The sequence below is a fragment of the Colobus angolensis genome, unplaced genomic scaffold (assembly GCF_000951035.1).
Source record: "Colobus angolensis palliatus isolate OR3802 unplaced genomic scaffold, Cang.pa_1.0 Scaffold840, whole genome shotgun sequence".
In the NCBI taxonomy this organism is placed as follows: Eukaryota; Metazoa; Chordata; class Mammalia; order Primates; family Cercopithecidae; genus Colobus; species Colobus angolensis.
In genome coordinates this window covers 116,101-133,020 of record NW_012122266.1, presented here as the reverse complement: position 1 = coordinate 133,020, position 16,920 = coordinate 116,101, and the positions used below count along the sequence as shown (strand labels likewise).

At 45.0% G+C, this 16,920-nt stretch overlaps 1 pseudogene; it reads right to left on the bottom strand.

Moving 5' to 3' along the window:
- Positions 1-127: 127 nt before the first annotated feature.
- Positions 128-8,191, bottom strand: LOC105503303 (annotated as a pseudogene).
- Between the last annotated feature and the right edge of the window lie 8,729 nt (positions 8,192-16,920).

Genomic DNA, 16,920 nt, shown 5'->3' with positions numbered 1-16,920 from the left:
GCGCTAGTAATAAATAACTCTCTGCTGTGAACTTCGTGTCGGTGATCCTTCGCGACGACCCCTGCCCAGGAGGGAATCGAGAGTTTGGTTCCAACAAAATGAAAGCCTGCCAGTTCCAAGCCCTCACCTGAAGATGTCTTAGGCAGTTGTGCGGACCCAAGTGAGCTTCCACCTTCATCCAGATGCCCTTCTCTGGTGCGTCTGCGGCTTCTTCAGCCTTAGCCCAGAAGGAACGGAGCCCCCTGGTGGATCCACAGGCCTGCAGGGAGACACAGAGCACAGCAGCCGGCCCAGCATTCACTGAGGGGATGACTGCATGTCACCCGCTGCCCAGCTAGAATGACACCTCTCCAGGCCTTTCCACCATGTTACTCCACCATAGACTCCCTGCCTGCTTCTTCTGCAAAGCCTTGGACACCCAAATGCCTACCAAAAAGTGGGTAGGGCGCCAGGACATCTCCAAGTGTAAGTGGGGCTTCCCACCATGCCTGGATGTGGAGTTGTGCTGCAGAGTGGTGGCTGCTCGTGACACTCATTTCACCCCTTTCTGTGCAGATGCTGGAAGCCCAGGAACCACACGTCAAGGCTCCCTTGCCAGCAGGGTGCTGCCAAAAAAAATGCAGTCATGTGAAATTTGGAATACGGAAAGGAGGTAGAAGTCATCCTTTCCTCCCTGCTAGCAGCAGACATGCAGGCTCTGGTGGTCAGCTGTCCTCCATATTCCCCCATCAGTCACCAGCCTGGGGACTGTGGAGCTGGAAGGACCTCAGCACCGGTTTCCCAAGTTTGCAGAGGCCTGAAGCCTAAGGTCCTCCCAGGGGACCTCACACTCCTCCCACTCAGCAGCCAGACAACTTTCTGGTTTGAGTCTTCTCTGTTGGGGCTTTGCTGCCCCTGGGATAGAAATTAAAATGCCAAGGTTGTTGATTCTTGAAAGGAGCAATTCACCTTTTCACACACACCCCCACCCCCCCGCTTTTAGATGGGAACCATGAAGGTTCTGTGGTTTACTCCACGCCCTTGTGAAAGATGTCATTCTCGTTGGAAGACTCCTTGCCGTGACGTTTCTGTGCCATGTTTTTCACGCATGTAGCACTGTGGAGTCTGTACATATCCCTAAGCCAGAGTGGCTGTCTTAACTAGAAAAAGCCATCCTGGAAGACAGAAAGGGAAATACGCATTTTGCGTGTCCTCTGCTTTCTCAGGCCACAGCAATGAATTCTCCAATGTACCTGAGTTTCAGCTCACCATGAGCATCTCCTATGTGGCAGAAATCTGAAAATGCCTCTGGGGAGACACACGCACAAGACAGTGAGCGATGCTGCCATTTCCCACGCCTCTCACAATGTGCTTCTCTGGTCTTATTAGGACTAAATGAGTACCTTAGTCCATAATCACAGTGAGAAGAACCACTGCAGACCACATACCTGGGGTCTTTAAAATAAGTCCATGCATGGCGGGACTTTCAGAAGCCCTCCATGTCTCTCCGGAAGGGCCCCACAATGTCTCCAGAGCTCAGCATGGAGCATGGGCAGGATTTTCAGCCCCACTCACCCCCTCGGCCAAGTGCCCTTGTGCGGTGAACAAACTGCACACCTGTGCTGGGCGGAAGCATTTTACATCAGCCCCCTTAAGAGTTAGTCTCCTTGGCATCATTTGATGGGGGGTGGGAGATGAAGTGGTTCTTGGTTAACTTCTTGGGCCCTGCACCATGTGAGGCTGTTCCAGCTCCCTTGGGGCTGGACTCCTGAGACTTTTCTTTGGCAGCATTCTTCACAAATGCCCAGGTGCCCTGTTCTCTCCTGATGCTCCACTCTCCCACCTATTCAAAGTGCCTCTTCTGGATACTGCTTGGGCCCATGAGGACTGTTGATTCTCCGCAGGCTTTTGCCGACACTTTGAATCTTTGCCAGGCTGTTTTCCTGTGGTTGGACAGTTTCTAATTTCTTTTGAAAGACTGGGCATTTAAATTTGTTACCTAGAAGGCTGGACTGTATAAGCATGGAAGTTTCTTCTTCCCTTTTAACCTCATTGATTTTTTTCTTGAATTTCTGCATCTAACACATTTTCCAGAAAATAAAGCTTTTCAATTTATTTCCATAAGTTGAGTTGTTGGAGGCAGGTTGAAGAGAGGGGCTCTTTGCATTGTTTTTCAAAATACTCAGGGGCCTACCTCCATCTTGTACTTTTGAAAAAAGCAGTTTAAGGAATGTAACACTGATTCCACATCTTATAGATTTTTCACTGAGAAATAAGGCAAGCTCTCGTCACTGAGTCTAGCTGCTCACTCCCAAAGCCTGACAAGTTGATGCCATTGCTGTCTGAGGGTGCCTCCAGCTCAGTAGTCAGCTCAGTGCTCCTGTGCTTCTTCCAGGCTTGTAACACCTTTATCAAGGCTCCGTCTGGATTCCCTACAGATGCTTCTTCAATTGTCAAAAAAGAAGAGACTGCTTTGATAATGAAAGATAATAGGATGGCACGCATCAGTCCACAGCTGTACGCCCCGGTCACACAGAGTAGGAGTCAGCAAACATTCAAGTGCCAGTCAGAGAGGAGAAACATACACCCAAACCTAAACCTACGAAATGGCAACAGCAAAAGGAAGAAAGACATCTTTTGAAAACATGGCCACCTACTTGGAACATTCCATAGTGTGACATATAGTAGCTCTGTTTAGGATTATTCCATTGATCCCAGGGGCCAATTGCCCAGCGCTCAGCCAAAACCCAAGGTGGAAGACAGCCACTTCCCTGATGAGCTGGCCTCTCTGCAGACTGCTCCATTCCCTGTGCTGCCCTCCCTCAGATACAGAGAGAGCACAAGGCTCCCTCTCCTCGTCCTCAGTGTAGTGTGCCCATGGTCTTGCTACCATCACAGCTGAATGCAATGAAAGGCAACCCTCTGAGAGGAGCAGGGGCGGGGACGCTAAAGTGGAGGCCCCCTCCCATTGCTGATAGATCCTCATCTGGCCTGCACTCCACCCACCTGCACAGTCCTCTGCTCCCACACATCTCAGCCCCAACACAGAAAAATACACTGTGTCCACCCTAGATTCTTTTCTTAAATGTGGGCAGGGATCTGGGGTGTAGGTTAAGAGATTTTTAATTTGCCAGATTGTATGTCCATGTTGTTGAAGGTACAGTGAATCTATGGCATAATAGCAGTTTCTGGAAAAACACTACTTGAGGTCCTCAAATGCAAAAGGGAAAAATCAACTTTTGTCAGATGCCTACTTTGCTTCATTTTGTCGCTAATATTTTGGATGGGGAAGCATCCAAAGCTTCTGACTGCAATAAGGTCAAGTGTAACGGTGCGCAGCTGGGTTTCTTTTCCAGAATTAAAAGTATTTTGTGGTGGGGAGGGTCAGAGGAAGAAGTAAAGATTGTGAGAAAGGAGAAACATGGGCTTGGGGAAAACCCAGAATTGGGGACAGAAGACCTGGCACTAGGCTGTAGCACTATTAGCATCTCTGATCTTGTTTTTCCTCATCTGTAAAAGGAGATTAACAATGCTTTTCTGTCCATCTCTTGGGGAGAAGGGAATAATATAATTGGTAAAAAAAAAAAAAAAAAAAAAAGTTTTGAAAAATAGGCAAAACTGTCTTTATGTAAGTAGCCAAGTATTAGTATTATTTATTATCCACCCAACATCACTGGTAGATACTATCTGGAATTCACTGGTATTCAAGCTATCTGGAAATGAAAGAAGTCACATTTTAGAAGTCATGAAGTTGGTGCTTATGAACCTAATCTACAGAAAAACTTTTGAAAGCACTTGAGTGTTTGTTCTGTGAATAGAAAGGTTTGAGATTCAGAGCAAGTTCAGAGTTGGATGGTCTAAGAATGGAAAAGCCCTCCATTCCATTAGAAGAAGCAGGTAGCAATTTCTGGTTATGGAACCAGAAGCTCTCAGGCTTCAAATAAACCAGCATCACTTGTATGCTCATAAAGTTGTAAAAACAAAAAAACCGAAACTGGATCTACATCTGTCCTGTAAGGCAGAGAGTACTTGAGACCTCATGCATATAAAACCAGCTTACAAACTACATTGCTAATTTATATGAATAAATTATCACTGGGGGCAAAGCACCAAGTAGAGAGCACAGTACACAGGATGTGGATGTTAATGTCATTCCCTAGGCTTCCCATTCCTTTCTCTTGGTCCTTTATGTATATGGAACAGTTCTGTAATAATAACAGAACCTGACTCTCAGCAAGGAAGGAGTTCAGAAATTTAGGGAGTTTAACTCTGAATGAGTAAATAAAAATAAAGCAATTATATCATTAGCTGAAAATTTTATCATCAATTAAAAATAAAAAAGTTTGGTCGGGCACAGTGGTTCAAGCCTGTAATCCCAGCACTTTGGGAGGCCGAGACGGGTGGATCACGAGGTCAGGAGATCGAGACCATCCTGGCTAACACGCTGAAACCCCGTCTCTACTAAAAATACAAAAAAACTAAGAGGTGGTGGGCGCCTGTAGTCCCAGCTACTCAGGAGGCTGAGGCAGGAGAATGGCGTGAACCTGGGAGTTGGAGCTTGCAGTGAGCTGAGATCCAGCCACTACACTCCAGCCTAGGTGACAGAGTGAGACTCCGTCTCAAAAAATAAATAAATAAAAAATTTAAAAAAATTTTTTTAATTAAAAAATAAAAAAATTTAAAAACAAATACTTAAAATAATGTAACAAGTTATCACCAGGCAATTTGGACTCATGACAATGTGTGGTGTTTCTCAGACATGCACTATTGCAATGCAGCTTGACTGTCTTGCAAACAACCTCAATGCTATTTTTAAATTGGCAGAGGCAGCAGGCCATATGGCTAGGTAAGAGCCTATAAATGAAAACACAGAATAATAAATTAGTGATAAAGCGGTTACTTGAGTAGATAAAGGCGGCAGCCAATGCTACCACAGGGGTGGGCAAAAATGAGTTATTGAGGCCTATGGACTGGACAGTTGGGTAGGAACCAGAAGGCCAACAGGAAGGAGGACAAAGGTGCCCAATAGAAGGGTAAGCATGGCAGCGAGTATGGTATGCCTAGAATAAAGGTGGTTGGGATTAGAAGTAGGTGACACTGATCAGTAGTTTAATTCAGAAGTATCTCTTCCCAACTCAAAAGTCTCACTTTGGGCTGAAAATACACAGGAAGAAGGAAGCATACCTCAGCCTTAAAGGACTGAAGAAGAGTGTCAAGTAGCAGCAGGTGGGAAAGTGGCTTTGGTTTTGAGTTTGTGGGCTCTGAATCCACACAAAGACAGGACTGCATTCTGAAAACCTAAATTAATTATTGTCCTTACCTCAATGAGACAGTGAATTATAATCAAAATCGTTAGTATTACAGTCACAGATATTGCTAAGATGAGTTTGTTATATCCTGGAACTTCTTTAGTGAAGTTAAAAAAAAAAAAAAAAGGAAAGAATAATTTTTTTAAAAAACTAAGGGCATGAAAGCTAACTATTGAATAGTTATTGTTGGTGGAAGGGCTGAGGCAGGGCTTGCTTGTCTGACATAATGTAGAAGAGTCTTGGAACATGTCCTGGGTCTAGGGTCTAAAACCCCTTGTGACCTATGAAACACCCAGCTCTGCGCCAAAGGGTGGAAGGCTGCCCTGCCACACTATAATCTAAGCCCAGGGCATAAAACCTCTTGTAGCTTGGAGAGAACCCAGGACTCAGGGCATAAAACCCCTTGTAGCCTCTGGAATGTGTCCAGACTCGCTGGCCCCTTGCTCCCTTCTCTCCCAAGATCATAAATTGATTGTGTCTTGAATTAGAAGAATCTGTCTCCCTTATCTCAAGTGGCATAGCATATGCTAAGCCATCACAGCTATGCTTGATGCACTGCTGCCTTTCTACCCCTACGTCCTCACGTCCTCACCTGTTACCCCCACGTCCACACGTCCTCACCACCTGCTTCTTTGTTCAATTACCAATAAATAGTGTGGGCTCCCAGAGCCCTCGCAGAGCCTTCACAGCCTCCATACTGGCGTTGGCCCACTGGACCCACCCTATGTTCTCTTAATTTGTCTTGTCTCATTCCTTTGACTCCGCTGGACTTCATAGCCCCCATGACCTGGTGTTGGGTCTGATCACCCCAACATTCCTGGCATATGCTAAATGATGAGAAAGTCTGGGTCTCATGTTTCTGTGTGGTCCTGCTCTTTCTGTTCACTCTGTGCTTCTGTGCTGTCGTTAATATAGTTCTCAGTTCTTGCTGCTCACTGAGAAGCTTCATCAGGAGGCCTGTTCTGGAGATGAGCTTGGCACAGGCCAATTGCACGTGGGTCTCAGAGCAGTCCATTTTCAAGGTTTGGATAACATGAGAAATGAGCCTTCTCACATCGTTGTTGAGGATGAGGGACCATAGCTGCTGGTTTAGCTGAATTTCAAACTGGTCACCTAGGGACAAGGGCAATGGGTAGTAGAAGATTTGGGGCTTGGAGGACAAGCCAGTGACCACATTGTTGTATTCCCATCGTGTTTCATTGGTATGTTTAACAGTCGTCTCTAAGTTGAACACAGTCCCAGTGGAATCTGCCTCAGGAAGATGACTGTAGGTTGTGTTTTCAGAAATGGTGCCTTCTGGCATAGTAGTGTTTTCCATAAAAATGTTTTCTTCAAATGCATTTCTTGCTGTGGTGTTTTTTACATTAGTGTTCTCTATAAAACGTTCTGAAAGAGCAAACACTACTGGAAAAGGATTTTCCTGAGGACTCAGGCCTCATAAAGACAGAAAAGCCCCTTGTGAAGGGGAATTTATGAGGCTCTTTGCTGCAGAGAATGGAGGCCTCTTTGTGAGCATCAGTCTATTGAGAGAACTTTTCTTTCTGAACTTTTGACTCTTTTTGGCCTTGGGTGTTCTGTGGACCACATGGGAGCAACTTTTAAGAAAGCGGTATTTTTTTCTGGAATGTACGATTGGTTTTAACTCTAGCCTTTGCATCTTCTAAAACCAAAATGGCATAAGTTAAGTCTTTCAATCTGTTTCTGACCTCAGTTTGGGCTTTTGCGGGGATAGAGGCAGAAGGCACGCCCATGGAGAAGGGTTTCAGCAAAGAGAACACTGCTGCCTTATGCTCCAGTGTGAACGAAGGCTTGGTGTAGACAGCGTTTCCTGCTAACTTCTTGGGCCCCTGCTCTTCGTGAGGCTGTTCCAGCTCCCTTGGGGCTGGACTCCTGAGCCATTTTTCTTTGGCAGCATTCTCCACGAATGCCCGGGCACCCCGTTCCCTCCTTATGCTCTGCTTTCCCATCTCTTTGAAGTGCCTTTTCTGGATGCTCCTTGGGCCCATGAGGACTCTGTTCACTCCCCGCAGGCTTTTGCCAACATTTGGAATCTTTGCCAGGCTGCTTTCCTGTGGTTGGGCAGTTTCTAATTTCTTTTCAAATATTTGGCATTTAAATTTGTTACCTAGAAGGCTGGACTGTATAAGCATGGCAGTTTTTTCTTCTCTTTTATCTTCATTGAGTTTTTCTTGAACACATTTTCCAGAAAATAAAGCTTTCCCAGTTTATTTTCATAAGTTGAGTTGTTGGAGGCAGGTTGAAGAGAGGGGCTCTTTGCATTGTTTTTCAAAATACTCAGGGGCCTACCTCCATCTTGTACTTTTGAAAAAAGCAGTTTAAGGAATGTAACACTGATTCCACATCTTATAGATTTTTCACTGAGAAATAAGGCAAGCTCTCGTCACTGAGTCTAGCTGCTCACTCCCAAAGCCTGACAAGTTGATGCCATTGCTGTCTGAGGGTGCCTCCAGCTCAGTAGTCAGCTCAGTGCTCCTGTGCTTCTTCCAGGCTTGTAACACCTTTACGAAGGCTCCTTCTGGATTCCCTACAGATGCTTCTTCAAACTGTCAAAAAAGAAGAGACTGCTTTGATAATGAAAGATGATAGGACGGCATGCATCAGTCCACAGCTGTATGCCCCGGTCACACAGAGTAGGAGTCAGCAAACAGAGAGGAGAAACATACACCCAAACCTAAACCTACGAAATGGCAACAGCAAAAGGAAGAAAGACATCTTTTGAAAACATGGCCACCTACTTGGAACATTCCATAGTGTGACATATAGTAGCTCTGTTTAGGATTATTCCGTTGATCCCAGGGGCCAATTGCCCAGCGCTCAGCCAAAACCCAAGGTGGAAGACAGCCACTTCCCTGATGAGCTGGCCTCTCTGCAGACTGCTCCATTCCCTGTGCTGCCCTCCCTCAGATACAGAGAGAGCACAAGGCTCCCTCTCCTCGTCCTCAGTGTAGTGTGCTCATGTTCTTGCTACCATCACAGCTGAATGCAATGAAAGGCAACCCTCTGAAAGGAGCAGGGGCGGGGATGCTAAAGTGGAGGCCCCCTCCCATTGCTGATAGATCCTCATCCGGCCTGCACTCCACCCACCTGCACAGTTCTCTGCTCCCACACATCCCAGCCCCATCACAGAAGACTCAACACAGAAAAAAACACTGTGTCCACCCTAGATTATTTTCTTAAAAACAGGCAGGGATCTGGGGTGTAGGTTAAGCAATTTTTAGGGCTACCCTCTTTGGGTCCCCTCCCTTTGTATGGGAGCTCTGTCTTCACTCTATTAAATCTTGCAACTGTACTCTCTTTTGGTCCGTGTTTGTTACGGCTCAAGTTGAGCTTTCGCTTGCCGTCCACCACTGCTGTTTGCCACTGTTGCAGGCCCGCCGCTCACTTCCATCCCTCTGGATCTGGCAGGGTGTCTGCTGTGCTCCTGATCCAGCGAGGCACCCACTGCCACTCCCCATCAGGCGAAAGGCTTGCCATTTTTCCTGCACAGCTAAGTGCCCGGGTTCATCCTAATGGAGCTGAACACTAGTCACTGGGTTCCACGGTTCTCTTCCATGACCCACGGCTTCAAATAGAGCTATAACACTCACTGCATAGCCCAAGATTCCATTCCTCGGAATCCGTGAGGCCGAGAACACAAGGCTTGCTGCCATTTTGGAAGCAGCCCGCCACCATCTTGGGAGCTCTGGGAGCAAGGACCGCCCCGTAACATTTGGCAACAATGAAGGGATCTCCAAAGCGATGGGAAACATTCCCCCCAAGGCAAAAACGCCCCTAAGATGTATTCTGGAGAATTGGGACCAATTTGACCCTCAGACGCTAAGAAAGAAATGACTTATATTCTTCTGCAGTACCACCTGGCCACAATATCCTCTTCAAGGGGGAGAAACCTGGCCTCTTGAAGGAAGTATAAATTATAACCCCATCTTACAGCTAGACCTCTTTTGTAGAAAAGAAGGCAAATGGAGTGAAGTGCCATATGTAATTATGTACATATGTACATATGTACATAATTATGTAAAAAGTATTATTTATGCCCTACGGGAAGCCCTCAGGGTCTACCTCCCTACCCCAGCGGCCCCCTGACTCCTTCCCCAACTAATAAGGACCCCCCTTCAACCCAAACGGTCAAAAAGGAGATAGACAAAGGGGTGAACAGTGAACCAAAGAGTGCCAGTATTTCCCGATTATGCCCCCTCCAAGCAGTGGGATGAGGAGAATTCGGCCCAGCCAGAGTGCATCTACCTTTTACTCTTTCAGACTTAAAGCAAATTAAAATAGACCTAGGTAAATTCTCAGATAACCCTGATGGCTATATTGATGTTTTACAAGGGTTAGGACAATCCTTTGATCTGACATGGAGAGATACAATGTTACTGCTAAATCAGACACTAACCCCAAATGAGAGAAGTGCTGCCATAACTGCAGCCCAAGAGTTTGGCGATCTCTGGCATCTCAGTCAGGTCAATGACAGGATGACAACAGAGGAAAGAGAACAATTTCCCACAGACCGGCAGCCAGTTCCCAGTGTAGACCCTCACTGGGACACAGAATCAGAACATGGAGATTGGTGCCACAGACATTTGCTAACTTGCATGCTGGAAGGACTAAGGAAAACTAGGAAGAAGCCTATGAATTATTCAATGATGTCCACTATAACACAGTGAAAGGAAGAAAATCCTACTGCCTTTCTGGAGAGACTAAGGGAAGCATTGAGGAAACATACCTCCCTGTCACCTGACTCTATTGAAGGCCAACTAATCTTAAAGAATAAGTTTATCACTCAGTCAACTGCAGACATTAGAAAAAAAACTTCAAAAGTCTGCCTTAGGCCCGGAGCAGAACTTAGAAACCCTATTGAACTTGGCAACCTTGGTTTTTTATAATAGAAATCAGGAGGAGCAGACGGAACAGGACAAATGGGATTAAAAAAGGCCACCGCTTTAGTCATGGCCCTGAGGCAAGTGGACTTTGGAGGCTCTGGAAAAGGGAAAAGCTGGGCAAATTGAATGCTTAACTAATAGGGCTTGCTTCCAGTATGGTCTGCAAGGGCACTTTAAAAAAGATTTTCCAAGTAGAAATAAGCCACCCCCTCTTCCATGCCCCTTATGTCAAGGGAATCACTGGAAGGCCCACTGCCCCAGGTCATGAGGGTCCTCTGAGTCAGAAGCCACTAACCAGATGATCCAGCAGCAGGACTGAGGGTGCCCGGGGCAAGCACCAGCCCATGCCATCACCCGCACAGAGCCCCAGGTATGCTTGACCATTGAGGGCCAGGAGGTTAACTGTCTCCTGGACACTGGTGCGGCCTTCTCAGTCTTACTCTCCTGTCCCGGACAACTGTCCTCCAGATCTGTCACTATCCGAGGGGTCCTAGGACAGCCAGTCACTAGATACTTCTCCCAGCCACTGAGCTGTGACTGCGGAACTTTACTCTTATCACATGCTTTTCTAATTATGTCTGAAAGCCCCACTCCCTTGTTAGGGAGAGACATTCTAGCAAAAGCAGGGGCCATTATACACCTGAACATAGGAGAAGGAACACCCGTTTGTTGTTGTCCCCTGCTTGAGGAAGGAATTAATCCTGAAGGCTGGGCAACAGGACAATATGGATGAGCAAAGAATGCCCGTCCTGTTCAAGTTAAACTGAAAGATTCCGCCTCCTTTCCCTACCAAAGGCAGTACCCCCTTAGACCTGAGGCCCAGCAAGGACTCCAAAAGACTGTTAAGGACCTAAAAGCCCAAGGCCTAGTAAAACCATGCAATAGCCCTTGCAATACTCCAATTTTAGGAATACAGAAACCCAACAGACAGTGGAGGTTAGTGCAAGATCTCAGGATTATCAATGAGGCTGCTGTCCCTCTACACCCAGCTGTACCTAACCCTTATATCTGCTTTCCCAAATACCAGAGGAAGCAGAGTGGTTTACAGTCCTGGACCTTAAGGATGCCTTTTTCTGTATCCCTGTACATCCTGGCTCTCAATTCTTGTTTGCCTTTGAAGATCCTTCGAACCCAATGTCTCAACTCACCTGGACTATTTTACCCCAAGGGTTCAGTGATAGCCCCCAACTATTTGGCCAGGCATTAGCCCAAGACTTGAGCCAGTCCTCATACCTGGACACTCTTGTCCTTCGGTACATGGATGATTTACTTTTAGCAGCCTGTTCAGAAACCTTGTGCCATCAAGCCACCCAAGCACTCTTAAATTTCCTTGCTACCTGTGGCTACAAGATTTCTAAACCAAAGGCTCAGCTCTGCTCACAGCAGGTTAAATACTTATGGCTAAAATTATCCAAAGGCACCAGGGCCCTCAGTGAGGAACGTATCCAGCCTATACTGGCTTATCCTCATCCCAAAACCCTAAAGCAACTAAGAGGGTTCCTTGGCATAACAGGTTTCCGCCAAATATGGATTCCCAGGTACGGCGAAATAGCCAGGCCATTATATACACTAATTAAGGAAACTCAGAAAGCCAATACCCACTTAGTAAGATGGACAGCTGAAGCAGAAGTGGCTTTCCAGGCCCTAAAGAAGACCCTAACCCAAGCCCCAGTGTTATGCTTGCCAGCGGGGCAAGACTTTTCTTTATATGTCACAGAAAAAAATAGGAATAGCTCTAGGCGTCCTTACACAGGTCCGAGGGAGGAGCTTGCCACCCATGGCATATCTGAGTAAAGAAACTGATGTAGTGGCAAAGGGTTGGCCTAATTGTTTACGGGTAGTGGCGGCATTAGCAGTCTTAGTATCCGAAGCAGTTAAAATAATACAAGGAAGAGATCTTACTGTGTGGACATCTCATGATGTGAACGGCATACTCACTGCTAAAGGAGACTTGTGGCTGTCAGACAACCACGAGGAAAGTAACTAAAATCGTAAATCCCCATGGCCCTCCCTGATCATATTTTTCTCTTTACTGTTCTCTTACCCCCTTTCACTCTCACTGCACCCCCTCCATGCCACTGTACAACCAGTAGCTCCCCTTACCAAGAGTTTATATGGAGAATGCGGTGTCCCGGAAATATTGATGCCCCATCTTATAGGAGTTTATCTAAGGGAACCTCCACCTTCACTGCCCGCACTCAGCAACTGCTATAACTCTGCCACTCTTTGCAAGCATGCAAATACTCATAATTGGACAAGGAAAATGATTAATCCTAGTTGTCCTGGAGGACTTGGAGCCACTGTCTGATGGACTTACTTCACCCATACCAGTATGTCTGATGGGGTGGAGTTCAAGATCAGGCAAGAGAAAAACATGTAAAGGAAGTAATCTCCCAACTGACCTGGGTACACAGCACCCCTAGCCCCTACAAAGGACTAGATCTCTCAAAACTACATGAAACCCTCTGTACCCACACTCGCCTGGTAAGCCTATTTAATACCACCCTCACTGGGTTCCACGAGGTCTCAACCCACAACCCTACTAACTGTTAGATGTGCCTCCCCCTGCACTTCAGGTCATACATTTCAATCCCTGTACCTGAACAATGGAACAACTTCAGCACATAAATAAACACCACTTCCATTTTAGTAGGACCTCTTGCTTCCAATCTGGAAATAACCCATACCTCAAACCTCACCTGTGTAAAATGTAGCAATACTATAGACATAACCAACTCCCAGTGCATCGGGTAGGTAACTCCGCCCACACGAATGGTCTGCCTACCCTCAGGAATATTTTTTGTCTGTGGTACCTCAGCCTATAGTTGTTTGAATGGCTCTTCGGAATCTATGTGCTTTCTGTTATTCTTAGTCCCCCTATGACCATCTACACTGAACAAAATTTACACAATCATGTTGTACATAAGCCCTGCAACAAAAGAGTACCCATTCTTCCTTTTGTTATTGGAGTAGGAGTGCTAGGCAGACTAGGTACTGGCATTGGCAGTATCACAACCTCTACTCAGTTCTACCACAAATTATCTCAATAACTAAATGGTGACATGGAACAGGTTGCTGACTCCCTGGTCACCTTGCAAGATCAACTTAACTCCCTAGCAGCAGTAGTCCTTCAAAATCAAAGAGTTTTAGACTTGCTAACTGCCAAAAGAGGGGGAACCTGTTTATTTTTAGGGGAAGAATGCTGTTATAATGTTAATCAATCCAGAATCGCCACTAAGAAAGTTAAAGAAATTCAATATCGAATACAATGTATAGCAGAAGAGTTTCAAAACACTGGACCCTGGGGCCTCCTCAGCCAATGGATGCCGCGGATTCTCCCCTTCTTAGGACCTCTAGCACTTATAATATTGCTACTCTTCTTTGGACCCTGTATCTTTAACCTCCTTGTTAAGTTTGATTCTTCCAGAATAAAAGCTATAAAACTACAAATGGTTCTTCAAATGGAGCCCCAGATGCAGTCCATGAATAAGGTCTACCGCAGCCTGCTGGACCATCCCACTAGCTAGCCCATGCTTCGATGTTAATGACATTGAAGGCACTCCTCCCGAGGAAATCTCAACTGCACAACCCCTACTGTGCCCCAATTCAGCAGGAAGCAGTTAGAGCGGTCATCAGCCAACCTCCCCAACAGCACTTGGGCTTTCCTGTTGAGGGGGAAACTGAGAGACAGGACTAACTGGATTTCCTAGGCCAACTAAGAATCCCTAAGCCTAGCTTGGAAGGTGACCACTTCCACCTTTAAACATGGGGCTTGCAAATTAGCTCACACCTAACCAATCAGATAGTAGAGAGAGGTCACTAAATGCTAATTAGGCAAAAACAGGAGGTAAAGAAATAATCATCTATTGCCTGAGAGCACAGGAGGAAGGACAATGATTGGGATACAAACCCAGGCATTCAAGCCAGCAATGGCTACCCTTTTTGGGTCCCCTCCCTTCGTATGGGAGCTCTGTCTTCACTCTATTAAATCTTGCAACTGTACAAAAAAAAAAAAAAGACTTTTAACTTGCCAGATCATAAGCTTATGTTGTTGAAGGTACAGTGAATCTATGGCAGAATAGCAGTTTCTGGAAAAACATTACTTGAGGTCCTAAAATGCAGAAGGGAAAAATCAACTTTTGTCAGATGCCTACTTTGCTTTCATTTCATCTCTAATATATTGGATGGGGAATCATCCAAAGCTTCTGACTGCAATAAGGTCAAGTGTAGCAGTGTGCAGCTGGGTTTCTTTTCCAGAATTAAAGGTATTTTGGGTGGTGGGGAGGGTCAGAGGAAGAAGTAAAGATTGTGAAAAAGGAAAAACATCGGCATGGGGAGAACCTAGAACTGGGGACAGAAGACCTGGCACTAGGCTGTAGCACTGTTAGCACCTCTGATCTTGTTTTTCCTTATCTGTAAAAAAAAGATTAACAATGCTTTTCTGCCCACCTCTTGGGGAGAAGGGTATAATATAATTGGAAAAAAAAAATTTTTTTTGAGAAATAAGCAACACTGTTGTATTATTTATTATCCACCTGGTATCATTGGTAGATATCTGTATTCAAGCTATCTGGACATGAAAGCAGTCACATTTTAGAAGTCATGAAATTGGTGCTAATGAACCTAATATACAGAAAAACACTTGAAAACACTTGAGAGGCGGGTGTGGTGGCTCACTCCTGTAATCCCAGCACTTTGGGAGGCTGAGGTGGGCAGATCACCTCAGGTCAGGAGTGGAGACCAGTCTGACTAACATGGTGAAACCCCATCTCTACTAAAAATACAAAAATTAGCTGGGCGTGGTTGTGAGGGCCTGTAATCCCAGCTGCTTGAGAGGCTGAGGCAGGAGAATCACTTGAACCCGGGAGGTGAAGTTTGCAGTGAGCCAAGACCGCATCATTGCACCCCGGCCTGGGTGACAAGAGTGAGACTCCATCTCAAAATAAATAAATAAATGAATAAATAAACAAATATTAAAAAAAAAAAGGAAGAAAAGCACTTGAATGTTTGTTCTGTGAATAGAAAGAATCGAGATTCAGAGCAAGTTCAGAGTTAGACAGTCTAAGAATGGAAAAGCCCTCCATTCCATTAGAAGAACCAGATAGCAATTTCTGGTTAGGAAACCAGAAGCACTCAGGCTTCAAATAAAACAGCATCACTTGTACTTTTTATCTTCATGGTCAAGCAAATACAAACATAACTACATAGGCACACTCCTACATGTATACCCACAGAATGCGCCATTTTAATATTTCACAATAAAATGCTTCAGTTTTACTACCCAAGCTACAGAGAATGTTCATCTTTTTTTTTTTTTTGAGACAGAGTCTGGCTCTGTTGCCAGGCTGGAGTGCAATGGCACAATCTCGGCTCATTGCAAACTCCGTCTCCCGGGTTCACACCATTTCCTGCCTCAGCCTCCTGTGTAGCTTGGGACTACAGGCGCCCACCACCACGCCCGGCTAATTTTTTGTATTTTCATGATACAAAGTAAGCTATAAGTGTAAGACTGCCCCACCACTAGAAATGAAAAAACAATCAGCACTAAAGCCCGGCTAGACTTGATTGTTTTAAAAAAATGTGTATGTGTATGTGTGTGTATGTGTATGTGTATAATACTTAACTAGCACGCAGCCAATATTAAACTGAAAAACCGGTGAGATCAAAATTTTGTTACAGTTTTTTTTTTTTTATTTTAAGAAAACTCAATCCTTGGCTAAGTGGTGATGAGACATTATGCTGACTGTGTTATATTATGAATGTACTAAAATAAACAGAAAGATGAAGCAGTATGGTATTTCCAAAAGCAGTGCAAGTGGAGTGAAAGCATTTCCATATGAACCTGGCTTTAAAAACTGGGCTTTAAAAACAGTTAAATGTAACACAAGGTAAGAAACTGTCCAATCACTGATGGTCTTTTTTTTTTTTTTGGTCTGGTTTTCAATTCACTGCTTGCAAGTAATGTATTTATTAAAGAAGAGTGAAAGCATGAGTAAGTCACGAGTCAAGACCAGCTGAGAAACTCAACAGCAATCTCTTGTGATTGGCAACAGTGAAAGGAAAGCACAGGTTAAAGGGAGAGGGGAAAAAAAAAAGAAAAAATTAAGATTATACACATTAGCACCACTTTTACACAACCACTCAAGAGGATGGCTGCCATCTTCTCAGAAAAAAGCTATTGATAGAAAATGGTAGTGGAAGTTCTCTTCTAAAACTTTAGGTTATAACTGTTCTTTAAATCCTCAGGGACTATAATAAAATATTTAATATGCCACTCTAAGTCCTTCCAATCATAACAAAGGCAACAGAAACAATAGACACTTCTCCCATAATCTGCTCCCCTCACCAACCTCCTAGGGTAAGTGAATGAGCAATACAGAAAATCTGGACCTTTCCCGTCATTTCAAACTAACTGCTTTTGGAGGAAAAGAGGCAGCTCTGTGACTCTGCAGGAAGAGCTAGTATTCAGTATGGTCCCCTTTCCTACCAGTAAAAAAAAAAAGGTTTTATAAACACTTGTCAAAAATCCAATTGGCTTAAGGTAAGGTTTTATAAACATTCATCAAAAATCCAAAAGGCTTAAGGATGATGGCTAACACAAGAAGGCACAAGAAAATAACTTTTAACAAAGTAAAAGTAGTGACGCACACCTGTAATCCCAGCACTTTGGGAGGCTGAGGCAGGTGGATCACCTGTGGTCAGGAGTTCAAGACCAGCCTGGCCAACATGGT